Raw genomic sequence first — 27485 nt, forward strand, 5'->3', positions numbered from 1 at the left:
CACTTTATTGATGAAAAAGGTGGCCAGATCCTCACAGTGAGAGGGGGAACTGATCACCGTAGTAGGGGTTCTACAGGTGGCAAGGTCTTTCAGTGCTTTGAAAATAAGTTTGCTAGGATTGTTACTAGCACTGAACTCACGAGAAAAATACGAAGTCCGGGCCCTACAGATGGCTCTATGGTAATTTTTGGTGGTAGTGCGGTACAAAGCTTTACTGACCGGGTCATAGGACTTACGCCACAGTCTTTCGGCTTGTTTGCAGGATTTTTTTAGTAGCCGAAGAGCGTCATCATACCAAGGACTGGAATGGTTGCGCTGTTGTTTGGTCAGAGTAAGGGGAATAAGTTTATCCAGCGCGTTGGTAAGCCAGCTACAATAAGAATTGTAGCCGGACTCCACATCTGTAAAAGGGGCCAGAGGGACCTCGCCTAACAACTGGTGAAAATCATTGAGTTTTAGCTTTTTCCATGAGCGCCTAAGAATGGCAGGAATAGAAACAGCTATAGGAGGATCTCTAAGTAGAAGATGACATTCAATTAGGTGGTGGTCTGTCCAAGGCATCGGTCTAGGAGGTAATACTTTGGCCGATGTTATAGAGGTAAAAAAAGGATCAAGGATGTGACCACCAATATGTGTACCATGTTGGACTAATTGAACGAGTTGGAGAGCCTCCAGATCAGCACAGGTACTGCTGGCTACCGAAGGGCAAGGAGAGTCAAAATGTAAATTAAAATCCCCGATAATATTAAAATTAGCAGTTTTCAAGGCCAGAGAGCTAACTACATCGGGAAGGGCGGCTCTAAAAGCAGCATCTGGGCCAGGAGGCCGATAAATAAGTAGACCAGAGAAGGTAAAGTGCGGATTGACAGATACTGAGAAATAGGCACTTTCACATCCCGCGATGTCCATGACCTTCCAAGAGCATGGATATCTAGTTTTAATCGCGGGAGCGATGCCGCCGCCTCTAGAATCGCGATTAAGAGTGTATATAGTATAATCTGGGGGGAGTGCAGAGTTGATAGCTACTGATGCGTCGTTATGTAGCCAGGTCTCTGACATGAAAAAAATGTCAGGGGCCTCGTCAAGTAGATCATAGACGTCAAGATGGTGTTTGACCAAAGATCTAACATTAAGATGAAAGATCTTGAAGTTTGTTGGCTCTAAAGACGCAGCAGAAGCAGGGCAAAGGATAGAGGTAGGGGTCGGAGCAGGAAGCGCAAAGGAGCAACCGGGACAAGTGAAAGGGCCAGACAAAGGATACAGAGAGTGGTTAGAACAGGAGCCAGAGATGGGGCGAAAAGATAACAAATCGATTCTAGAATACATGGCTAATAAAATACCACAATGAACAGCAGGCAAAACTACGTACCAGCAGAGAGCTGAGCCCTGCCCTAGCGCCTCCTTGGCGCTGACGGGCGCAGACGGGCAGGACTCTGGCACGACTCAGGCGCCGAGAAGGCGCGAGTGAGTGGTGCATGGGCCTAGTCTTTCTGTGGGGTGTCTTCTTGGATTTAAACACCATTGAGGCCATGGATGGGCTGGGATTGTGCTGAATTTTGTGTTTTTTGTCGTTTTATTGGGGCTGCTGGTGGGGCCTTTTGCCCAGGGGTAGTGAGTGGTGCATGGGCCTAGTCTTTCTGTGGGGTGTCTTCTTGGATTTAAACACCATTGAGGCCATGGATGGGCTGGGATTGTGCTGAATTTTGTGTTTTTTGTCGGTTTTTTGGGGCTGCTGGTGGGGCCTTTTGCCCAGGGGTAGTGAGTGGTGCATGGACTGAGTCTGCCTGTGGGGTCTCACTCTCTTTAATGTAAACATCCTGGATGGCATTGGATTGTGGTGATTTTTGTGTGTTTTTCGTTTTTTTGGGGGTGCTACTGTTGATTTGGACTGGCCATGTGGGTGGTGGTGGTGGCCATCTTGAGTGCTGGTACAGGCAACATGTGCTTGGGGTGCAAGGGGCCATTTTGAAGAGAGGCAGTGTCTGAGGCCTGCACTTATTTTGCCTAGCTTTCATCCATTATGCCCAGGGGTAGGGAGTGGTGCATGGGCCTAGTCTTTCTGTGGGGTGTCTTCTTGGATTTAAACACCATTGAGGCCATGGATGGGCTGGGATTGTGCTAAATTTTGTGTTTTTTGTCGTTTTTTTGGGGCTGCTGGTGGGGCCTTTTGCCCAGGGGTAGTGAGTGGTGCATGGGCCTAGTCTTTCTGTGGGGTATCTTCTTGGATTTAAACACCATTGAGGCCATGGATGGGCTGGGATTGTGCTGATTTTTGTGTGTTTTTTCGACTTTTTGGGGTGTATAACTGATGTTCCTCTGTCTTCCATTGCTTGTAGGTGCTCAAGAGAACCACCAGTGCCAGGAAGAAGTCCTGCTGCGGTGCTTGCAGCACAACGTCACGTGTGGCCACAGACAACTCTGCAACTTGTGCAACTGCGGCCTGCTGTTCAGAGTGACATCTGAAGAAGATGGCCCCCAAAAAAGTTGCCCGTAGCTCCTCTAGCAAGAAAGTTGCCAGTAAGGAGCAGAAGAAGCAAGTGGCGCCACTTGCCAAGGAGACTGGTGTGATGACGACCGCCACATTGTTTGGGGAAAAAAAAGTATGCCTGCTGCAGCAGCGGGGTCTGCTGGGGACCAAGCTGGGAGCAGCATCTCCGCTCCATTGGGCTCAGTGCCACCACCACCACGCCAACTTAGGTCCAAGCCCTTCGCCCCTCGCGGCGGGATGCCTGGCTTTCACCTTGTGGACACCCTGCCGGGGTTTCTCACAGGGGAATACCAGGACGGGTTCCCTAAGCAAGCACCGGGACGCTTACGGGCAGCTGTGCGCTTTACAAGTCCAGCACATTTACATTTACATTTACATGAGCGCTGCAGAGGCAGCCAGTATAGTTGTTCAATCACCATCGACCAGTGATGTTGGCTCATCGCAAGAAAGTAGCAGCAATGTCTCTCAAGAATCAACACAGGTTGTTGTAACTCATCTGACGAGTGTTGAACAACCACAGCCGCAACAACAATCACATGTGCAAGTAGTACAAGCCCAAGTACATGTGGAAGGAGAGGAGGCTGCCCAAGGAGAGGAGCAAGCAGAGGTGCATGGAGGGGCACAACAAGTGGCCACAATAGTTGTTCCTCCAGAAGTAGGGGCACATCTGGAAATCGACAATCAAGCCGAGGTATCATTCGAGGAAGCCACTCCTCCTGATGATCATTCATTGTCGTCCACATCCCGAGCAAGGAAAAGATCAAGGGTGTTGGTGTCTACATCTTCTTCAAGCCCACCTCCTTCTGATGATATGGATCTTACTTGGGAACCAGCACCACTGCCGTCTGAGAGTGAGGTTGAGGAGGCACACCATGATCTGACAAAGGTAGCAAAGCGTAAAAGGAAGGTCGTCGAAACTCTCAAAGTTATGGAGTGTGATGACGCTCAACAAGAAGTGGCGTATACTCCTGCTGCTGAAGACTCTCACGACGACGACGCAGTCATCATCACTAACGTCACTGAAGCCCCAGCAGGCATGCAGCAAACAGACATTTTGACCCTAGCCCGACAAGCTGCTGAGCGTGATGATGAAGTCGACGAGGAGGCAATGGGAACACCAGAATCATTGATGTTAACTAGTACACCACAACGTGCCGCTTCCATATTTCTTACTCGCCAGAAGTGACCTCCATCCACCTCGACCTCAATTAGTGGTGGTGAAAGTGCACAACATAGTAAAGTTCAGCAATACACATCCTCCACTTCATCTGGCATTAGCAGCACGGCCACCACCAGTATCGCCTCCTCCGGCCCCCACAGACATTTCAAGTCCGCAGTTTGGGACTTCTTTAGTGTTTCCACAAAAAGGGAAAACATAGCCATTTGTAGCATTTGTAAGCTTGCAGTTAGCCGTGGTAAGCTTGGTACCAACTATGGGACTGGAGGCCAGAGAGGTCATCGTAAGAGACAGCACACTGTCCAATGGTTGGCGCACCTAAAGCAGATCAAGGAAGCCCGAATTGCAAGTCGAGAAAACGTTGATGTTCCATCTGATGATGACGAGGAGGAAGAAGTGTCACACACTTCACTTATACCCAGTACCCCAGGGAGCCACACTAAGAGTGTGGGACAGAGTGAGACACCAATGCGAAAAAGTTCATCAGCGAGCGTAACTGGGTCGAAGAAGTCATCATCATCATCCCGTAAAATGGTCCAGGGCAACATTAAAACAATGTTGTTTTCAGACGCGCCATATGACCGCAACCACCCAATGGTGCGTCTGTTTAACACTAAGCTGGCTAAAATGCTATCGCTGGATCTTCTACCTTTTTCTTTTGTAGAAGGGGTTGGTTTTCTCGAATTAGTGGCAGCGCTCTGCCCTAAATGGAAGGTTCCTAGCCGGTACTATTTTGCCCGAGTTGTGGTTACAGTACTACATGAAGATGTGCTGGAGGTGATTCGGCGCAGCTTTGCAGAAGAGTGCTTTTCACACTATACATCTCACAACAGACATGTGGACCAGTGGCGCAGGCACTGATTACATGTGCATCACTGCACACTGGGTCTCTTTTTCAGGGGTTAAAGCAAAGCTAAACGCAGGTGCTGACCTGGACCAAGTTTTTAAAGCTGCTCGGAAACATGCAACACTAGCCATGTTTGGCTTGGAGAAATGTCATACAGCAGAAAACATTTTGAATGAGTTCAACACAAAGGTCTTTCACTGGCTGTCTCCAAAAAAACGCGGCATTAGTTATGTTTCCACGGATAATGGCGCCAATGTAGTTAAGGCCATGGAACTGGGTGACTATTTCAGAGTGCCGTGTTTGGCGCACTGTATAAACCTGGTTGTTAAAAAATTCTTGGAGAAAGAAAGTCCAGCATGCCAGTTAGTGGTCACCTGCCGAAAAATGTGCAACCATTTCAGCCATTCTTTTAAGGCCCGGAAGCATCTGAGGAGCCTGCTACATGAACGTCGAATGCCAGTGAAAGCACTCATCTAGGAGGTGCCAACACGTTGGAACTCAACCTTCTACATGCTTGAGCGTCTGTATGAGCAGTTCACGGTACTCGATCAGTATTTCTTAACAATGGGTACAGCTGTGAAGGAGGACCTGGGGTTAAATGCGGCGCAATGGGAGCTAGTTAAAAGCCTGACAGACATGCTTCGTCCTTTTGAGTTCTTCACGCGTGCAGTCAGCAGGGAGGACTGTAATTTGGGAAAAGCTATCCCATTGTTGCGCATGCTGGAGCACAAACTGAAGGCGGTGTCTTCAAAGTTTCAAAACGATGAAGAAAAGCAAGAAGCTTTTCTTTTGGCGGAGAAATTATTAGAGTGTCTACGTGGCGATGAACATCTTCAAAAGATCCACTCAGAACAGCATTACATTTGTGCTACTATTCTGCATCCACGCTAAAAAAGGCGCTGGCAGGCTCTGCATTATTTCCTTTTAGTGATGAAGATGCTACAAAGTACAAACGTTGGGTAGCCTGGTCAGCCATCAGGTTTGAAAGAGAACAGAAGCAAATTGAAGGAAAAGGCAGTACATCAGCAACAGCAGGCCATCCACAGTCAGAAGACTCCACTTCTGCACCTGTGGCTGTGGCAGAAGTGACCTCTCAGCCGTTAAAGACACCGGCAACCGCATCATCTGCACCAGACACAACAGATATATCGGGTGATGAAGAGGATTGGCTAGCTGAGATTGGTTATGGTTCTGAAAAGGTCCGAGCGAAAATTCAGCAAAGTGGAGGAAACGTGGAGAACTTTGAGTCGATGGTGCAGGACTATCTGAATGACTCAACAGAGGTCTATGTTAATGCTGACCCATTGGCGTATTGGCATGGGAAAAAAAGAATTGTGGCCAGAGATCTCCCTCCTGGCTATACATTACTTGTCTTGCCCACTCGCAAGCGTGTCTTCTGAACGTGTTTTCAGTGCTGCTGGTGGCATTGTAACTTGCAAACGGACCCGCCTCTCGCCCAAAAATGTGGAGATATTGACAATGATCAAGATGAATGAGCACCTCATACCACCAGATTTCAAAGTACCAGATTGCACGATGGAAGAAGACGAGGAGGACAGCAACTTAGATGAGGGAATTTCTTCTGTGTTAGGTGACACTGACCTACTCCTGCCTGATGATTTCGCAGAGTATGAGGATCAACTCTTCTTCCCTGACACCGAGGCCTGAAAATGAGCCAATGAATTCAGACATTTTCTTTTTCGTACTGATTGACTTTTATTCCTGTGTTTCTGTCTTTCTTTGTTTTGCACAAGTTAATATAATTAAAACTTTAATCACCTGTACTTTTGCTTTTTGGCTGTTTGGGGGTCTTCTTCTTGTTTTCGCCTGGGTTGACGGCTCTGGGCCATTGTTGGGAAGGTCTAATACCGGATAAAACTGGTTTAAACAACATCCATGAGGAAAAAAGGTTTTGCCTTTTCTGACTTTTCGCTCAATGTAGCGTTTTCAGGGGCCTGTTTGGGGGGCTTCCTGGTGTTTGTGGGTGGGTTTCGGGTCTGGGAGCACTACTGGGTATGGATAGTTTAGATAGCAAGAGGTTTGAAGGAAATCCATGGAGGCAGAGGGGAGTTAGGGCCTAGCTGCAGAGCGCGCGCTGAGTGATTTTGGAAATGTTCACAAAAGTGACAAAGTCCACATTTTTGTACTTTTGCTTTTTGGCTGTTGGGGGGTCTTCTACTTGTTTTCGCCTGGGTTGACGGCTCTGGGGCCATTGCTGGGAAGGTCTAATACCGGATAAAACTGGTTTAAACAACATCCATGAGGAAAAAAGGTTTTGCCTTTTCTGACTTTTCGCTCAATGTAGCGTTTTCAGGGGCCTGTTTGGGGGGCTTCCTGGTGTTTGTGGGTGGGTTTCGGGGTCTGGGAGCACTACTGGGTATGGATAGTTTAGATAGCAAGAGGTTTGAAGGAAATCCATGGGGGCAGAGGGGAGTTAAGGCCTAGCTGCAGAGTGCGCGCTGAGTGATTTTGGAAATGTTCACAAAAGTGACAAAGTCCACATTTTTGTACTTTTGCTTTTTGGCTGTTTGGGGGTCTTCTACTTGTTTTCGCCTGGGTTGATGGCTCTTGGGCCATTGCTGGGAAGGTCTAATACCGGATAAAACTGGTTTAAACAACATCCATGAGGAAAAAAGGTTTTGCCTTTTCTGACTTTTCGCTCAATGTAGCGTTTTCAGGGGCCAGTTTGGGGGGCTTCCTGGTGTTTGTGGGTGGGTTTCGGGGTCTAGGAGCACTACTGGGTATGGATAGTTTAGATAGCAAGAGGTTTGAAGGAAATCCATGGAGGCAGAGGGGAGTTAAGGCCTAGCTGCAGAGCGCGCGCTGAGTGATTTTGGAAATGTTCACAAAAGTGACAAAGTCCACATTTTTGTACTTTTGCTTTTTGGCTGTTTGGGGGTCTTCTACTTGTTTTCGCCTGGGTTGACGGCTCTGGGGCCATTGCTGGGAAGGTTTAATACCGGATAAAACTGGTTTAAACAACATCCATGAGGAAAAAAGGTTTTGGCACTTTTTGTAACTTAGGGTTCGTTAGGGTTAGCCCTAGCAGCAGGATTGCCTGTGTTTGGGTGTTCTTGATTTTTGCAACTGAGTTCTGGGGTTTTAGAGCACTCGTGGGAATGTGTAATTTTTGTTGCAAGCGATTTGAAGAAAATCCATGGTGGGAAAGGGGGGATCATTTACTCGGTGAGAGGCACTTACTGTTGAAAACATTTAGCCATTTACACTTAAAGGAAGAAAATGACACAGACTTAAGTTTCAGGAAAACTAACTTACTGTTAAACCACCACCCACCAGACTCTAAACCAGTAGTATGGTGGGAAAGGGGGGATTTGGCATAGTTAAAGAAAGCCTTTGCCACTATTCTTAACTTAGGGCTCGTTAGGATTAGCAGTATTTCTATTGCATGTGTTTGGGTGGAGGGGCCTTCGAGTCTTGGAGCGATGCTGGCTATGGATACTTTTGCTTGCTTGCAAGTGGTTTGGAAATACAATCCACGGTGGGTAAGGGGGTATTTGGGCCTACTTTTACTTTCAAAGTACGTTTTGTCACCAGTTTTCTGCTAGGCCTCTTTTTTTGAGTTCTGATTGGGGGTCTTCTACATTTTTGCAACTGGCTTTAGTAAGGGTCTGGGTGGGAGGCGGGAGCACTGCTGGGAAGGTCTAATTTTGTTCTAAAACACAGTTTACAGTACACCTAGCTTGAGGGGAAAGATCCGCTAAATTAATTTGCCCATACTTATTTATCCTTCAAAAGGTGACTCAGACAGAGTACGCACTTTCAAAAATATTGTACTGTCTATTTGGAAAATCAAAGTGTGACTTTTTGCACTACACAGCTACCTTGTATTTATTTATCAGTGGTGTTGTAATAGCACTTTCTATTTTTCATTCAATAATTACAGGCCGGGTTTCAGTCTGTGCAATGGGGAAAAAAGGATGGAGTCAGGCTTCACATTAGCGAGCCGCAATTCAGCATCCGCCAGGCAAGCAGTGGACAGGGTGTCTTCTGGTCACCAACATTGATGGACGAAGCGTCAGCTGGAATGGAGGAGTGCCGCTAGTAAGAGGAATTGTTTGCTGCATGCAACTTACTTACCAAATTCAACAGGACAACTACAACAACATACAGATACAGTATCCATTGTTTTCTTCTATGAGTATGACTCCATTTCTTGGATCTCTCTCTGCTTCTAAATTGATCCCTACAGCCATTCTATAGGTTTTACTTCGGCTAATTTTTAAACCTAATTTAATGTAAGAATAAGAAGTGTTTCTCTGAGTGCAGAGATAGGAAAGTGAAAACGCTGCAGCCCTGTACTGTCGCATTCTAGTACTACTTACTTTTCATTAACAATGCATGCAGTAGGGCATGCACTTCCTTTATGTCACTTAAAAAGATTTATGGTTAGCTTTGTACCCAAAGATTTCTTTATCTTGAATTATTGTTTGTCCATGCTGTGCTTTTTTTTTTTCTCTCAGCAAAACCTACCCAAAAAGAAACCCCCATTCCCATCCATTTTCCAAACCCGTCCCTAACCCTCTTCCCCCGGGCTGTGTGGTTTTGCTCGATGTGTGACTAAATGACATCAATAATTCCACACACTTGCTGGGGAGGATAAGGTCATAGCAACAGGCTGGTGAAGGAATCCGAGGATATATTCTAGACTTACTCAGCTTCAGTACTATTTCTTGTAGTAGTAGCCAATGTCAAAGAAATTCAACGCAAGTACTAGTTATACTTCCAATACTTTACCATTTGTTAGGCTCTGTGGGGCACTGTTCTAGTGTACTGTCACCTTCTATATTCTCTATCGTACCGTTGTAATGCTACAGTAAGGACAAACCAGGTTTCATTTTCTTTTTTTCCATAGGCATGCAACTGCCACTGTGTCACACCACTAGTACCACCGCAATGAGGACATTTCATCCGCCCAGGATTGCCAACCTTAATCGTCATTTCCCGTGGAGCCAGCCCTGGGCCTAGCCCTACTTTCAAACACAAATTACAGGTAAGATAAGCGTTTGGTGGGAGGTAGTATAATGGAGTATTAGGAATAGACGAGAGATTGACGGTAGTACTACTAAAGTCCTAGGACTCTTCAGGAAAACAAACTTACTGTTAAACCCCCACCCACCAGACTCAAAAGCAGTAAAAAACAGGTATGGTCAGATAAAGTTTCAAAAAGTATATTTTTGTAGCCCTAACAAAATAATCTCCCGCAAGACCCTCCCTAACCCCAACGATTGTCCTTCAAAAGTCCCACAACCCAACTCCCAATTCCCACACCCCAAAAGTCTCTAAAAAAGGGGCAAGGGACACTACACTACGGGAGGGTGCTGTTGACTTTAGCGGCCAGGGCATCATACTCCTTGCGGAGGGTGGCATGGTCGAAGCGGAGGCCCTCCACCAAGTTCTTGTAGGTATGGACCTCCTGCTCCAGGTAGGACACTCTTAGGGATAAGCGGCGCTGGCGTGCCTTACAACTCCTGTGGGGGGCAGCTGCTGTTTTTGCTGCTTGGCGGTTGGCTTTGGTAGCCCGGCTCTGTACCGCTGGAGCACTGCGCTGGCTGGCAGCCCGTGGGTGCACGGAGGAGGATGCAGCTGTACCAGTGGATGTTGTACCGGTAGACTGCGTCTCCTCCTCCTCCAGGGCCACCAGCCGCCGATATTCGGCGACAGTGGCATCCAGCCTCCGTTGCCGGGCCATTTGAGCCAGCTCCCTCCTTGATGGTCTTCTGGTTGATTTGGAAGGAGCAACTATATGAAGAAAGAAAGACATAGTCACTCTGTAACCAATGCTCCTTAAGATTAACACAAAATGATTGAGCAGAAAGTTGTGTCACAGTACAAGTAGCAAATTGAAAGCACAGTACATAACTATTGAGGACAGTATCAATCTAACCTCCCACTTCTTCATCCTTGCTCTAACATTAGTGGGAGTTTAAGGAACAAATTCTACGAGCACTATGGACTTCCATTACAGTCGACTATGACAGTACACCAGTTATTCTTCTTCTTCTCTCTTGTTTAGTAAAATTGGTACGTTATCTTATGCAAGCCGACATAATGCCAGCACAGTGAACTTGCACCCGAGAAAAACAGACGCACAACATGATGAGTGAGACAGACTTGCGTTACTGTACCGGTCCAGTACATGCAGGTGGTGAAGCTCTTACTTTTCTATTACGGGTGGCACTGAGAATACTCTGGTAAAAGGGCTACTGCTTAATTAATTTAGCTTTCACCCTACAGTGCAAATGAGTACTAGAAAAGGAAAATGAAGAAGCTAAATAATCTGATTATCTATCACTTCACATGGGATGTATTTGATGACATATGGGATGACTTTAGGTGCTTTGCTTATTATTGAGTGAACAGTGTGCCCACACATGAATGACGTACTACTACTAAACTAAAGTTATTAAGAGAGGTAGGGAGTGTCCAACGTAATAACCGGATATATGCTGTGCTTGCAGTTGCATTACAAACTACTGCTACTATTCATGGTAGTATTTGGACAATATTACAACTTCTTTTCCTTGTCTTTCCTACACTGGAACGGACATGCGGGTGCGGTGTTACATGCTCTTCAAAGTAACACTTAGTTCATCCAGTGACCGTCTACTCTCTCTAGATACACATATGCTATCTAAGAGTCCGATAATACCATGATCCAGGCATCCATCCATTCAAAGTATATGCACACATACAGTTTCTGTTTCACCCACCCAGGCTGTTCTCCTTCTACCCATCCTTGCTTCATCATTCACCCAGCCATGCACCATACCATATTCTTTCCTTCCCAGCCACCTCGGGGACCAAGCAAACACATATCATTCTCCTTTGCCAGTCATCATTACATTTCTCGTCCTTTCACACTTACTTACACCCTTCTTTCGCTTTTCGTTCATCCCATCCATCAAGTTCTTCTCAGATCTTATTGGGATTCTTGTCGCCAAAAACTTCACAGCTAAGTCGAAGTACATTTAGAGGAGGCTACTACCTGGTTGATTTATAATACACCCATGCAGAAAGCACACTATGCAGTCTTCAATCTCAATAAGTAAGGAATTAATAGCTTACCTCTGCCCGCCACCACCGTGTGAACCCTCACAGGCACGTCCGGCACTTGCACCGCCTCCTCCCCAGAGTTGTCCCCCTCGTCCAATACCACCACCTCCGCGCTGGCCCCGCCACCAGATGTTCCACCTACAAAGTACATTTAAGAATGTTAGAATACACCACTCACTACTATATAATATTTGGTCTAGGAGGAATAAAGAAATGTGAAAAAAACAGAATACAATGTAATAATTTGTGTCTGTCTACTCTAAAGTAAAAATGTCCCTTTTTCCAGGGAAGGCTGTTGTCTTGCTGCACTTTTTGGCACAACTGATGAATGCTTGCTTTTTTTTTTTAACACGCACCACTTTTTCTCCTAACAGACTGAAGCTTGACTTCTAAGAACACGAGCAGGATCAAGTTCAAACCAGGTGAGAGCTCGGCTCGACCACAAGAAATGTGTCCAATTAATCGTCAGCACTAAGCACTTTTCCATTTTCAGTTAAACGTTTAGTTTTATGACAAAGTTGATTTTTAGAAATGTGTTTACTTTTAATAAAGCTTTTAAACTTAAATAGACTCTGTGGTTTTTGGTCCTCCAGACTAGAGTGGATGAGCTAAAGGTTGTGGAATTTTTGCAAGCATGAGTCTGTGCCTCTGACACTTCTTGACTCTGACTCCGTACTCTTGTCCTGCGTTGGATAATCTAATCATCATTGGGGATCAATCATCGGTGACTTTGGGAGCTAAATGACTCTGCCACACTATCTAGTCAGTAAGGAGATTGGGGGTTCAACTACAAAGTCTGTTATCACTGAGGTATGTGGAAAGTCTAACAGCACCTATTATAATTGATAAGCTAAGCAATGCATTATTTAGTGTCCATAGTTCTGTTTGTGCAGATTTGTCCCTGCAACAGTAGTAGAATGGATTGTCCTACTAGCCAAACCAAAAGTCTACAAGAAGATCAAAGACGATTTAGAAAAAATCGAATGAGGAACGCTAGGAAAAAATAGGTACTCTATATTAAAATTAAAACTTACTGGGGCCAGCAAAGGAGCCCTCGCCTGATCGCTCCTGGCCTGCATCCTGAACAGCACCCTCCTCCTCCTTCTGTGTCCTCTTGCCCCTGGGGGGAGCTGATGTACAACATGAAAGAAAGAAAGACCAGAAAACATGGATGATATTTGTCAACCAAATCAAACATTTCAAAAGAACAATAACAAAATATTTTGGCGAAATAGCAAATAGACAACTATTCCACGGGATATATTGACCGATCTCATGTGGTCTACTACGTTATTGATTTGCGGACCGTTGACTTGGAAAGTTCCTATGTAACTCACTAAACAAACTACTAAAAAGGTTTGCCTAGGCCTGGCAGGCAGCAGTCCGCAGCATGCGAAGTGAAAGACAAAGTCCATCGTGCTTGCAGATCAGTGAATACTCAAACTATCAATACACCGACCACCACCACTATTTCTTCTTATAGCCATATGTCTAAAGGAAGGACTGGACTTGAGTCTGTAGGGGCTGATTTAGAAGCCCCTTGCGGCTCTTTTGCTCCATTGTTGCGTGACTTTTGTGACGCAGCGGCAGAACAAAAGAGGCGCCATGGTGCGGCGTATATTAACAAAGTGACGCATATGGGAGATGCATCACGTTGTAAAGCCCTGCGCCATCAGGGGGCGTTCCGGCGCAAGGGAGGGCGTTCCTGCACAGGAACGAATCCTAAAAGTGGCTGAGGGAAATCTACAAGATGTCAATCAGTCACTTTTAGGACAATGATGCGTGACTCAAACCCTGCGCCTGCTTGAAGCTGACGTAAGGCTTGATGCAGCATTGGGGAGATAGGGCACCCCAGAGCATTGCTGGAGCTGCGCCATCGTTGGCACGCAACTCCAGCAATGCGCCGCCTTTACGGCACATATGCGTAAGGCTTCTGTGACGTTTTGGGCCCATGGTGCGCCACATTGTAAATACGGCGCACCATGGGTGGTGGTGGCATGGCGCACAATTACTGGCGCATCCCTGCTACTTTGCAGGGATGCGCCGGTAATTGAAAATCTGACCCTTAGTGTCTAGCATTACGCAGTTCTTTACACTACACTCATACATAATTTCTCAGGCCAATGAAATGAACACAAAATAGGAAACAAATAAGCATAGTAGCAAGGCTACTGAGAAGGAGAGCAGTGCACTTGAAATGCATAGAAGATTTTGAAATATAATTTACCTACAATGTAATCGGCAGCATCATTGCTCTTGGTAAAAAACAAAAATTTGCAATATAATAACACACAGAGAGGGATAAAACAGAGTAGTGATGAAATAGATAGAAATAGCTACTACTACTCACCAAGCCCGGGGATCTCTATGCCGAGCACGTCCAGCAAGTCGCGTTCCCGGTCCATGAGATCCGTCCAGCAGTGGGTGGCCTGGTTATAGGTGCGCAGGACCCCAGAGTGTTCAAACATGGCCCGGCACACCTTCTCCCACCGCTTCCGGCACTCCCGGATCCCGTAGCCGGTAGCGATCCTGCCGCCTCCCATGATGGTCTTGGGGAGGCGGCGCTGGACGTGAAAGACTAGTGCGGCCACCTCCTCCGCACTAAAAATCTCCCGAGCTACAACTGTCTCCCCCCTCAAACGCCCGCACGGGAGCCGGGCACGGGGTGCGGGACCCTTCCCCTTTGCGGGCTTCTTCCCGGCTCCCTTTGCCATGGTCTGGGCAGAAAGGAAGCAAAATAAGAAAGAAGAAATAGAACAGGGAAGAAGAAAAGAAAAGCGTTTAAAAAAGTAGTTTAAAATGAACAAAAAGTAGCAGAAAACACAAAAATATAGAGCAAGAAAAATAGAGGGATAGATAATGAGTAAAATAGATCAAAATAAACTTCAAACAAGCAAAGGATGGCAGAGATTAAGAAAGGGTACAGAGAGCATGCCCAGAACCATAGCAATGAATGAGAAACAAGATGACCGCGCCCGTTCACGACCGCGTGGGTACGTTCGCACGAGATTTTCCTCGCGATCACATGCGAACATGTACGAGCGAGCCGCATACTTTGCGAGATTACACATAGCGCCTGGAAACGGAATTACGTCACGCAAACAAGATGGCCGCGCCCATGTACGACCGCTAGTGTAACTTCGCAAACGTTGCGCTACAAGCGGCTTGCGAACATGCAAAAAATCACGCGAACAAACACGCAGCAAAAAACAAATCGTGTATCCGCACGAATTCGCGGCAAGAGAAAACGATCTCGCACGGATTCGCGCCCCGCAAATTGCGCGAAATTGCAGAAAAAAGATTTTTGCAAAACTGAAAGCAATCAGCGGGTGCAAAAGTTCAATCTTAACATTAGTAACCATTCACTCTAGTGCTTCCTGAGGGGCCCCTCCAGAGTTCAGTTGCCTATTTGCAACTATTCTATGACCCTGCTCTGACCCTCACAGCAGGCTCATACAATAGCTACAAGTAGGCCATAAAGGTCCTGTGAAAAAAAAATGCACTGCAACAGAAAGCAAATTACAGATAAGGAAGGAAGCAGGTGCCAGCCAGACTGGAAGTTTAAAAATCAGTGACACATTAATCAACCCCAAATTAATTCATGGCAGTTGAAGCAGGGCAGGTGTGCTTGCTTTTTTTCACCCCCATAATCTACAGTGATAAACCAACCAGAGGGTGGCAGTGAGGATGTACCAGAGGGTGGCATGGGTGTACCAGAGGGTGGCAGTGGTGAAACAGAGGGTGCTGTGAACCTGTGATGATGAACCAGACGTAGAAACAACATAGTCGTGGCCGTTGCGAGCCGAAAAGTAAGTTCGCAATTGCGAACTGGTAAACAAACCTCGCGAACTGGCAGAAACCCTTGCGAACACAAAAATCCGCAAATTCGCGAGAGTTCGCGGATTTTGCGGATTGCGAATCCGTAAATACGCAAGTTCGCGTACGCCAGATTCGCTAAATCTGCCCATGCTTAGTTTTCTCCCATTTAATTAAGAATTCAGAGGTGTCCCCACATATATCCCACATATGCATATCTGGGCAAAGATCGTTCAGGGTTTCTATGCTTATTAGAATATTATCTGCATTTAGCAAAATCCTGTCTTCCTTGGATGACCCTTCACCGAAACAAATGATCCACATAATTGTAACGACACAAGCCTTATTAAATGCACCAAGCTGTAAATGTGTCAACAGACGTCATTTGCCAAGTAACACAAACATAAAGCAATCCTTTCTTTTCGATTAAGCAATAATAAAGTGCCCACAAAGCCTTTACAGTAAGGGACTTTCCCAAGCAGTTGTCTCTCTCAGTGAGATATTTAAATTCCCGAAGATAATTCTACAAAGAGAAATGAAAGAGACAATTTGCAAGCAAAACAAACTCGAAATGACACAAGAGATCTCTCTGGGTGAATTCCTGCGCCATCCATCTTAACAAAAGCTATTAAAACTTCACCTTATCTCTTGATTCAGCACAACTTCGGGAGTCCTTTTGAATACCTCGATTGGTGAATTTATGACTACCTCCTTATATCTGAACGCTGTTAAAAACAGATGCTTTGAACCAGCCTGTCCCTGCTTTAAGTCAACTTGATGCAGGGTCTGTGATTGTGACCACACCAGTTTTACTTAGAATTTAAAATAAAACGAAATGTGAACGTCTTCCCTAATCCCTATGCTCCTTCATGCCGCTGCGGGTAACGCTTCCCGCGCACCGGGATCTAATGTCAAATTGTGGTCTTGTTTAGAAACCAACACAGGTGAGGGAGTGTCTCAAACATAAATTCAATTTATTACAAAACAAAACGAGCACAAAGCTCAACACGTCTCTAGAATATGTTTCCATTACATGGTGAGACTGGAGAGGCCTACTGCCCAGTGCTCCTACTATAAAAAGGTCCAGGTCGGGTCACACAATTGGCGCAGAGAGGGAGGTGAGGACAGCTCCTCTATGTGACGCCGTGCTGATTGAAGGCCGGGAGTTGGTATTTCAGGGTGAAGCAGAAGAAGGAAAAGGCATCAAGGCAACACCAGAGTTCACAGAAGCAGACTGGTGATGTACATGCAGTGTGACTTGGTGGCTCTATGATTCGTCACACTGCATGTACATCAGTCTGCTTCTGCTGGCACGTCATTCACACCCTGCACTGCACTCCATCACTAGCAGCAATCAGGCAGGCCTGACAACAATGAAGTCCTGCATGTGCCGTGTGCTGCGTTTTTACAAGTGTTCTTCTGAGACGCAGTGGCAGAGTTTAGTGCTGTTGTCACTCAATGGTGCGGGTGCGCTCGGAGGGATAGTACATGCATGTTCACAGATAAATGGGAGGCCTCAGGCCACAAATGATTTACCCCATGGATCAGGGATATGTTGCAAGGATTTCGGACACCTGCATAGGACTTCACAATGATTTTCCATGGATCGATGTGTGCACTAGTATCTGGGTCACCCAGATGCTAGTGTACATCATCGCTGCCGTGCCACTCCGACCTCATAGCCTAGAGCAGAGGTCTTCAAACTATGGGGCGCGCCCCCCTGGGAGGGAGTGGATGGGTTCCCAGGGGGGCGCGAATGCCTCTGCAATTGCATGTAAATGAAGAAGGCCTGGAAGTGCGGCGATGTTTATTTGCTGCATTTCCAGGCTGTCTTCATTTATTTCGAGCCCTTGTGAGAACGGTGTTCTGCATGCCATGGGGTCAGAGGTCAGGAAGTGTGCTGGCAGGGTCAAAAAAGGTTGCTAAAAACAAAAGACATAAATTAATTTTTATTTTTGCCCCATTTCAATTCCTGACCTATATGAGGATTGCTCAAGAATGTATTTAACCAACATCCTGCTAACAGCAACAGTACCAAAATAAGTGCTTCAAAACCCATTAAATATTACTGAGTTAACAACTGGCTGTATTTATTATGATGCATAAACATCAATAATTTTCAAAGCACCTGATGCCATGTTCCTTGCCCCAGCAATTTTCAAAGTATCAATAAAAATGCCAGGATAACTCCAGTGATTAATGTTCTTTCTGGGGAGAGACCGTAGCTTTGTCGTTTTATAAGTATCATACTTAGTGTGGTTTATGAGCTATAGAAAAAGTATTCCTGAAATCATCTCATAAGCCCGTCCCTTGCACACAGCCATGTCCCTCCCGCTCCACCAATAATTGCCTTAAAGTTTTGTAGGGGGGCCCGACCTCAAAACATTTTGCTTAGGGGGGGCTCGGAGCAAAAAATTTGAAGACCTCTGGCCTAGAGCCAGGCCAGCCACCACCTCACTCGCTCGGCCCTGGCCTGCTCACAAATCCACTGCGGAACCGGGCCGGGGCCTAACCTTTTGCTTTTAATTCCGTCCCAGTCACGACGCCCCCAGACAGTGCCATGATCAGGGTGGGACTGCATGCAAACGAACACTCAGGAGACTCACCTGCGGGTGGCAGACACGGAGGCAGGTTAAAAATAATTAAATTATGGGGTTCCCTGTGCCTTTCTTTCTCAATCGTCTCTGGCCTCTGAGATGCCTGCCTCCTCGACTCGACCCACAGTCAATCGCACTTTTTGTTGCGCAATCCCCAATGCGCATGTTCACCAGGTCCACTCCAGAGCCCACCCTAAGGGTGAACTGTACCGCGGCGCGCAAACGCGGCTGCTTAGACAATACGGGGCGCTGCATGGATGGTGCAACCAGGTGGATATTTTATAAATATTAGCCGGAATGAAATTGAAATCGGGTCACTCACTGACACGGACACTGCGTGCAGCACCAGCAGATGCATTTTATGCAGATAGTTGTGCTTGTTTAATGGGAGCAGGAGAGACGCGGAGTACTAGTAGTCTGTCTGACTGTCAACACTGACAGTCAGAGTCTCGTCACAGTCAGGGTCCAAATCGGCATAGCTGCCAAGGTTTCAGATTGCCATGTGTGATGTTTTCATAATTTCAATGTGATTAAGAGTGACATTCGAACGAGAATGATGACACTTTTCGTGAGCAAAATGAAGCAATGGAGATGAGAGATACATACAGGCCCGGCTCCAGGAATTTTTATTTGGGTGGGCCAAGGACGCATTTGGGTGGGCCACTGCGGGCTCGATTTGTCGCACATATGTCTGGGCAGACCTGCGTCAGGGCCCCCTTTATCTCTTCTTAGTCTTACAAGGCCCAGTAAAACTCACTCTTTTCCAAATCTCTTTTTAATGTTATCACTCTCAAAAAGTGTTTTTCCATGTAATGTTACTTTGATTGGGAAGAGGAGGTTTCTGAGGTGGGAGGATCAGGCAAGTGACACTTCTCAGGCTCCCTCTGTGTGAGCCTTCAGGGAGAATCCATCTTCATTACTACCTCCACCTGACCTCGGACTCTGCAGCGCACTCCCTTACAGGCTTGAATATCCACTTCTCGCCAGTGCACCTTACCGAACAGCTGACCTTGGACCCCAGCCCCATATCAGGCACCATCTCCCGGTAAAAACATGAGGATTACAAGGTGTATGAATCACATGCCATCCATACTGGTGGGCAGGATATTTTAAGAGGGTTTGGTCTGGGGAAACACAACCTTAGGATTTAAAGAGTATTCCATGGGGGTCAGCTTTACTGATAAAAATGTGTATCTGCCCAAACACACTCATTTTAGCAACATTAGAATAATGAAAGACTGGGGAAGTTCTAACTATATCACAAAAAAAAGCGCGAAGTTCTAATTATACCATTCATGTTTGTTTGCAGCTCTTTGGTGGCAGTTCATTGTTCACTGCCTTTTGTTAGGATTGTAACTTCTGAAGTAACACAAGGATCTCTGTGAGAAAGGCAGTAACCCACTGAGCTATCCACATAAAATACAGTGCGTCTGCATTTAAAAAATACTAACAGACAAACGATTGCTCTAAAGCAGGTTCATTAACCACCAACTTTATCTGGGCATTGGCATTTTGTATTGTTTTATTGTTCACCAGCATCGGCTATGATGAAATTATAAAAACTGTTTAAATGAAGCACATACGAAGTTTGTGTCCTGCTGGGCCTGTGCAGATTTTAAAAAGAATTTATTTTGTAACACATTCTCTTACCTACTCCATTAGTCATACTTTGTGTCACAGCCTTATGTGATAAGCAGCTGCAGGGGTCAGGGGGTGACTAGGAATAAACAGACCACTTTTCCCCTGCGCTGCATAGAAAAAGAAATATCAACGCAGCAGGACAGGAGGCAAAGCTTACCAAAGGTTACCGTTGTAAAAGAAAGGATTTGTCCCCTTTCACCATGCAGAGATGAAGGGGTGAAATAAGTAAACAAAGCCTAGTTAACATTTTAATGGTCTTTTAAAGACCTGTTAAGTACTTTGGTGTGGCTGCGAAAATCTTAAACTGTCTGTATGTGTGCGCCCGGGAAGCTGTCCCGGGCTGACACACACGACCTGTGCCTTTCACGCCTGCCTTCAAGCCCTCACTGCGAGGGCCAAGGCTCCTGATTGGGTGGGCCAGGCTCATCTTTGGGTGGGCCGGGCCCACCCGGCCCACCCGCTAGAACCGGGCCTGGATACATATCACAAATTACAAATATTTGCACAATGAGACACTATACTAGCTTCTTGGTGCATCCCTGTGTTGGAGGAGGTGAAATGCGTGGTAAGCATTTACTGCACTGTGTGAGGTGGACATCGGTGAAGTTTGAATGGGAGCTTCTGAAGGCAGTGAAAGTCCTGTTAGCAGTGCTACTGTGCGTACTCCAACTGAGAGAGACAAGAAGGTGGAAAGACATGGATTTAGTGACACTGGGACGCAGACACGGTAACAGAGGTGTATTTACAGACACTGGGAATTATAGAGATAGACACAGGGGCATAAAGAAATGGGTAGACTTCTGCTACAACTTAATGATGACACAGGGTAGAAAGGCACACGACACTCACACCAAAACGTAGGGTGACATTAATGGTGACATTAATGGGGCTTACATGAATGTGTGAATTGGCACTGACAATTAATTGCAAACACAATGCAAAGATAGAAACGAAAACTGAGAAACTTAGAGAAACTGAAAACGGTATAAAAGGCTTAACAAATGAATGTGACTTTGTGGGGGTTGTAAAAAGTGACGACATGATGCCAAAATCAACTGCATGACTATTTATTGCACAGGCCCAGTAACATTTTTTTTTATCTTCGCGCAACACTCCCAAGGCTAATGTTTACCCAAAGTCACCAGTTAATTATGCTACAAAAAGCCACAAAAAAGACATTGTTTACTAGAGACACAACCAAACACTTCATAAAGTTAGAGAAGCGCAAATCTTAAAGAAGTCAGATTTATTTCTTACCTGACTGGAAAGAGGAGCTCAAACTGTCTGTAGCTACCGGGAATGGTTAAGGGCAGGCAGTGGATCATCTAATCAGCAGCCCTGCTCTCTTACACCACCTCTGCCCTGTCTCGACCTCTCCTCGGGGCCTGACTTTGTCTATTATTCTGACTCTGAGACCTGGTCTGCACTACCTTTTCACGGTGCAGCACTGCACCCAGCCTCTCCGTGCGCCTCCTTGGGTGGCATTTGGGTGGCTTCTCTGCCGCATTGGGGTTTCTAATTTCTGATGCTTGGCCATAGTTAACCCCTTGCAATGGCTGGGCTCAGCACCGGCCCCCACCATCGAGCGAGGAGTGCGATGGTTGCCGTGATGCGCTGCTATTCCGGGATGCATATGAAATCGTCCTCCTGTCCTAGTCATTGTGAATGCGGAACCGGGCAGCAGGCCTTAGGTGCCTCTCAGACAGCTGTCCAGACTGACAGGGTAGGAAGGGGAGGCTAACAGCCCAATGAAGTTGAATATGGAGAGGACAGCTTAATTTCCGGTAGGATATTTCAAGAAAGGTATTTATTGGTCACAGCTGTACCAGGTCCTGAGTAACTGAAGATACATGGAATGTCTCAGGCAGGCCAAGCATTGTACATTCTAGATTCCGGTGACATGGGCATATGACATGGCTGATGACATGGTCCAGCCAGATCACCACATACACAGATAGGAACCCATAATGTAACAGCACGGCGCCAGCAGGAGCAGCTGCCTGCGCTGTTTGAAACTTTGAATTGTGCCCTGCTTGCGCGCCGTAGGTCACGTGACTATCAATCATCAGGGCAGAAGTAATTGCGCAAAATCAGACTGTTTCATGACCTCACCTCAGTGCTGAATGCCATGGTGTAACATTACATTGTAGACAAACCACGCTCCAGCGCTGAGTCAGACCCCCAGCCCCAAGCAGCAGAACGCGTGCTTCCACTAGCTTGCTAATTCGGTAACACACTGGTGCTAAACGTTCATTAAAGCCACGGCCCCAGCAACAAAACCGGCCCCCGTCACACATCCGGCCTCCACCCCCTCCAGCCTACCGGGGGATTGCCTGGTTGCCAGAAGTACCAGTCTGGCCCTTGGCTCCCGAATGTTCAAGAAGCGACGTTCAACAAACGCACACAAGGTCAACCGACAATACCAGTTGAGGCAAATCGACACCAACCAAAGTTGATCGTCCTCTAAATCATCATCAAAAAGTTCTTCTATAGCAATATCAAGTTAAAGTGAAGAAGATGGTTGTGCAATGTTGATTTTTAGCTTAGAAAACATGTGCATGTTGGACTGGTTGAATGTGAAGAAAAATACCAGTGAAAGAAAACTCAACATGAAAAAGTACCAAAGTAAATCAAAGATTGTCCAAAGAGTATGCTGTAAATATATGATTGTTCAATACCTTTCATTATTTTATTTATTTATTTATACGTTTTGTATAGCGCGAACATGACCCAAGTGGGTATCAGAGCGCTTTACATAAGTCGTAGAAGAAATAAGCACACAGAAATACATAACAAAGATAAATAGGGAGAAGGCTATGTGGCAGACGATAAGGACAAGAAGCATCAAGAACAAAAGGGACATTATAGTAGGCAACAATGGGTCGCAACAGGTGACCTGTAATATTAGGGACATTAAAAGTCTTGCATAAAGCGGAGCAAAGTTGCTAGATCAGTGCATTGTTCATTGGTAGTGCTTTAACTTCCCTTTTGAAGGTAAAAGTGGATGAAATAAGTCTTGTCTCCACTGGCAGGGCGTTCCAGATTCTCGGGGCAGTGCCCGAGAATGTACGATTGTAGGTTTTAAGCTTATTGAATTTCATTGGTTTGAGTAGCAAGGTGCCGGTGCTCCTTGTTGGCCGGGAGCCCCCAGAAAGTTCCAGCTTATTTGTCAGGTAGAGTGGGGTATTGAAGTGAAGAGCTCTATGGGTCATACAAGCAATCTTTAATTGGATCCTTGCCTCAAAAGGAAGCCAGTTGAGAGATATCAGGTCCGGTGAGATGTGGTAGTTTTTCTTGGAGCCCGTGATGAGTCTCATAGTCGCATTTAGCGAAACTCTGATGGGGGCTAGGCTGAGTTTCAGTAATCTGCATAAAGTCGCACTTCCATATTCAAGTCTGGAGATGACTAGTGCTTGCGCTGCCGATTTGAAGTCCTCGTGGGGCAGGTAGGGTTTGAGTTTTCTTAGGATGGACAGCTGGAAGTTCGCACCTTTGGTGGAAGCTCTGATGTGAACTTGCATGTTTACGTTTTTATCAAGAAGAATTCCCAGTGATTTTGTGGAGTTAATGAGGTGAGGAGTGCAGTTGAGCGCAGTAAGATTAGAGAGATATTTCACAACAGTGGGGGTTTGTCTAGTCGGTGCAATGAGGAGGAATTCCGTCTTGAGGGCGTTTAGTTTGAGGTGATTGGCGGTAAGCCAGTTTAGGGTTTTGAGCAGGGTATCGTTGAGAGCATTGATGTCTTAAGGGGAGGAAATTTTCATGTATAGTTGGGTGTCATCGGCGTACATGTGATATTGGATGTTGGAGGCTTTAAGAATTACCGTCAGTGGTTCCAGGAAAAGGTTAAAAAGCGTGGGGGAGAGCGAGGACCCTTGCGGAATGCCCAGCATACAGGGACTGGGGTTGGTTAGAGTTTGATTGGATTTGACTCTTTGAATTCTATTGCTGAGGAAAGAGGCAAACCATTTAAGGACCGTATCTGAAAGACCCATTCTGCATTTAAGGAGCTGGAGAAGATTGTCATGCTTGACAGTGACAAATGCAGACGAGAGATCAAGAAGAATTAGTAGGCAGGGTTCATTCTGGTCCAGTAAAGTGAGAGTGTCATCCACTATGTGAGTGATGACCGTTTCGGTACTGTGGCCAGTGCGGAAACCCGATTGGAATTGGTCAAGAAACTGGGATGGTTCAATGTGTCTGCGCAGTTGTTCATGAACACATTTCTCCAGAAGTTTAGCCAGGGTAGGAATGTTTGTGATTGGTCGGTAATTATTCAGGTTTCAGGGTTAGCCGAGGGTTTTTTAAGGATGGGGAGCACTAGGCCCTCCTTCAGGCAGTCCGGGACCTTGCCTTGACCGAGAGAGGCGTTATGATCTTCGCCCAGAGTGGGGCTAAGGAGCCTATCATTTCTTTATAGAAATTGGGGGGGAGGGGGTCATTGAAGTGGTTTGAGGGTTTAATGGTCGAGAGCGTGTTAAGGTTGGTAATGTCATCGAGGGGTGTGAATTGACTCCAAGAGGCATTGTTTTTGGGAGAGCAGACAGACAGGCTGAGGGGGGATGTGGAGAAGGAGGAGGCAGGAGGGGGTGAGAGTAGGAGTGCAGCAGACCTTAGATCAGATTCGATTTTGTTTGACTTTTCCAGGAAGAAGTCAGCAACTGCTTCGCAATTTGGCTGCGGGCGTGCTAATTGCTGAGATTGGGTGGGTGCATTGTGGGATTGAGTTTTAATCAGCTCAAAAATCGTTTCAGGTGATTTCTTTCTTTGTCCAGTTGGGATTTGAAGAAGGAAAGTTTAGTGGATCTGATGAGTTTGTTGTATCTACTTCTTTTGAGTCTAAGGATTTTTAGAAGTTCCATGGAGGGAGCGGATCTCCAAGTGCGTTCAGCAAGTCTAAGGCTGCGTCTGTCCGCGTTTAGGTAGTCATTGAACCAAGGTTTGGAATCCTTGACGGGTATTCTTTTTAGTTGTAGTGGGGCAGTAGCATTCAGCGCAGAGAGTATGACATTGTTATAATGGTCGGTGAGGTCGTGCACGTCAGTCATGTTTGCAGGCGGTGGAAGGGAGTCATTGCAGTGCGTTATTAGATCATTTGCGCCAGTTTTGAGACGCAATCTTTTCCAGTGTTTTAATTTAAGTGGTTGTGATCTATTGAAAATTCAAGGTTCATTCCTTGAATAGATGAAACACAAGAAAACAATAGTACAAGCATGTGTTCAAGTGCTTCAAGGTACGGAATCAAGTACCTGTCTACTCAGTTTCAGCACACCTGCTAATATGGGACTGATATCAGTGAACCACAACATTAATGCTCATCATGAAATAATAACTCAGTTCCCTTTGTTGTTTCACGGGTTTGGTAACTTAAAACGTAAGTACTATTGCATATAAATGAGGCAAGAAGGCATAATCTGAGAGGTTCGAGAATTGTCATTCCGGAGAGTCTGTGACAACAGATAATTGAAGTGGCCTATGAAGGACAACGTATAATCGTTTCTACAAAACAAGGTCTCCGAGACCAAGTTTGGTTTCCTTGAAAGTTGAAAGAGAGTTGAAAGCCTGTCACCTATGCAACTGCCTTACATTGAAAACTGTTCAACACACCTTGAACATGTCCTCTTGGATAATAGTGAGCTCTAGAATTCATCACAATACAACACAACCCAATGCAATACTTAATTTTCCTCGGTGCACTTTCTACCATATATTCGGGACATATAGGTAAATTAAATGTGCCAATTAATAATATGCCAATTCCACCATGTTAAAAGAGTGAGCACAGGCCCTTTACCTGTGGTTAGCAGGGGTAACGTCCCACAGAGCTCTATAGCCAGCAAACACAGTTGAGGCAAAAATAAGGTATGGTCTAAGTTTCTTCAGTGCCCAAGCCACTTCAAATGTTTTCCTCTCAATTGCACCTCACCTTTGTTTATTGGGTCACTGCTGTTGAAAGCTGCTGGTTGTTCCTTGCCCTCTTTCTTTAGATGTGACAGGACAGCCCCAATAACATCTTCTGAAGCATCTGTGCAAAAAGATTTCCTCACTGAAGTCAGATACCTTAAGTACTGATCCTAAACACATGGCTTCCTTCAGGGTGTCAAAGACTTCTGGCACAACTCTGTCATGATCATCGTCTTGGGCTGCTTGTTGGAACTCAGCTCAGTCAAGAGAGGCAATAATAGTGCCATATACCTTGACAAATCTCCTGCCCTATATGGTACTTACTAGACGTGATAGTCAGGCATGCTTGTTGCAGGACCTGAAGTATTTTTTTGGGTGGTACAGGGGGTCATTCCAGCTTGAGCTGAAGACAGCAATCTCATCCAGGTAGGCTGAACTGAAGTTTTCCAGCCCAGCTAAGATCACGTTGATCAACCTCTGGAAGGTGGCAGGTGTATTCTTAAACACAAAGGGCACAACTCTAAAATGAAAATGCGCCTCTGGTATTGAGAAGGCTGGCACCTCCTTCACTCTTTTGGTTAGGGCCATCTGCCAGGGCCCTGATGTCAAATTAAAGGTGCTGAGGAATTTGGGAGCCCCTTACCGGTCAATGAGCTCATCAGCTCTATGTATGGGATAAGCATAAGTCTTGGAGACTGAATTGAGGCCTCTGTAGTCCACAACTTTGGTACTGACACCACTGGGCTCGACCAGGGACTAGAGGAGGACTCAGTCAGCCCCAGCATCTTGAAAACCTCACCCTAGATGCTGGATCTAATCTTATCAGACAGTCTGTAAATCAGGTTTTTACACGCATGCTGTCCCCTGCCTCAATTCCATGGGTACATCAGTCTTCGAGCTCAGGTGTAAGAGAGAAAAGAAATGAGAACTGCCCCAGTTACTTGTGACAGTCCCTCTACTGCTCTGTGGTCAGTGTAGTGGAGAGGACAGCCCTTCCACTGACCCATCCTGCTCATTGTAGGGTAGTAGGTCTAGGAAGGGTTCACTCTCCTACTCATCGCCATCTGTCACCATGAACATTGTCACTACAGACCTCTTAAAGTGGGGTTTCAATTAATTGACTTGCAGGGACCCTTTAGGGGTTCCTAGGTGTCTGGAGGTCGTCTAGGTAAATGACCTAACTCTATTTCACCTTTATCTTGTAGGGTCCTGTCTACTGTTCCTGAAAGGCGTGGAGTTATGCGGACTCCATAACCCACACTTTTTTGGGCCAGTGGCACGCTACTAGAATGGCCTTCTAGTCATACCACTGTATCACCATTTCCTGGCTTGCGTCTGGATTTTCGCTGACATTATGAAGTACCTCATCTGAGCCTCGAGGGATAACATGACACTTATAACATCTCGTGGGGTTTTCTTGGGAGCTTAGTTCCACCTCTCCTTCACTAGACTGAGAGGTTCTCTAACAGGATGGCCAAACAGAAGATCAAAGGGCCTGAAGCAACACAACACCCCATTTCTGTCTCAGGGGCTCTGACAAGCCCATAATCATGCTGAACCTCTTAGCAAGCCCATTTCTTTGGGATGGTATGGTGTGGAGCTCTTGAAGGTGACACCATGGCTTTCATGTGGTCAAGAATTTAACAAGAGGGGGGAGAGAGAGAGTCAGTGGATTCGGCCTCCCTAGTTATATGAATAAACAAAGTAGAATCCACTCAGAGTGGTGGTGATCCCTAACAAGATGGGGAACACACAGTGTTGTATAAATGCCCCTCACACACCAACAGGCCCCTTGGTGTCATGCTTCATCATCGGGGCCTTCGCACCCCTCTACGGGATGCGGCGTGCTACGACTCGCGAATACGCAGGAGCACTTGAAAGTGAACTATGTGAGGGGGTGTGTCTACAAAAGTGTGAGTGAGGTGAGGTGAAAAAATGGTT

This window comes from Lissotriton helveticus, chromosome 10 (genome assembly GCF_964261635.1).
Source record: "Lissotriton helveticus chromosome 10, aLisHel1.1, whole genome shotgun sequence".
Taxonomy (NCBI): domain Eukaryota; kingdom Metazoa; phylum Chordata; class Amphibia; order Caudata; family Salamandridae; genus Lissotriton; species Lissotriton helveticus.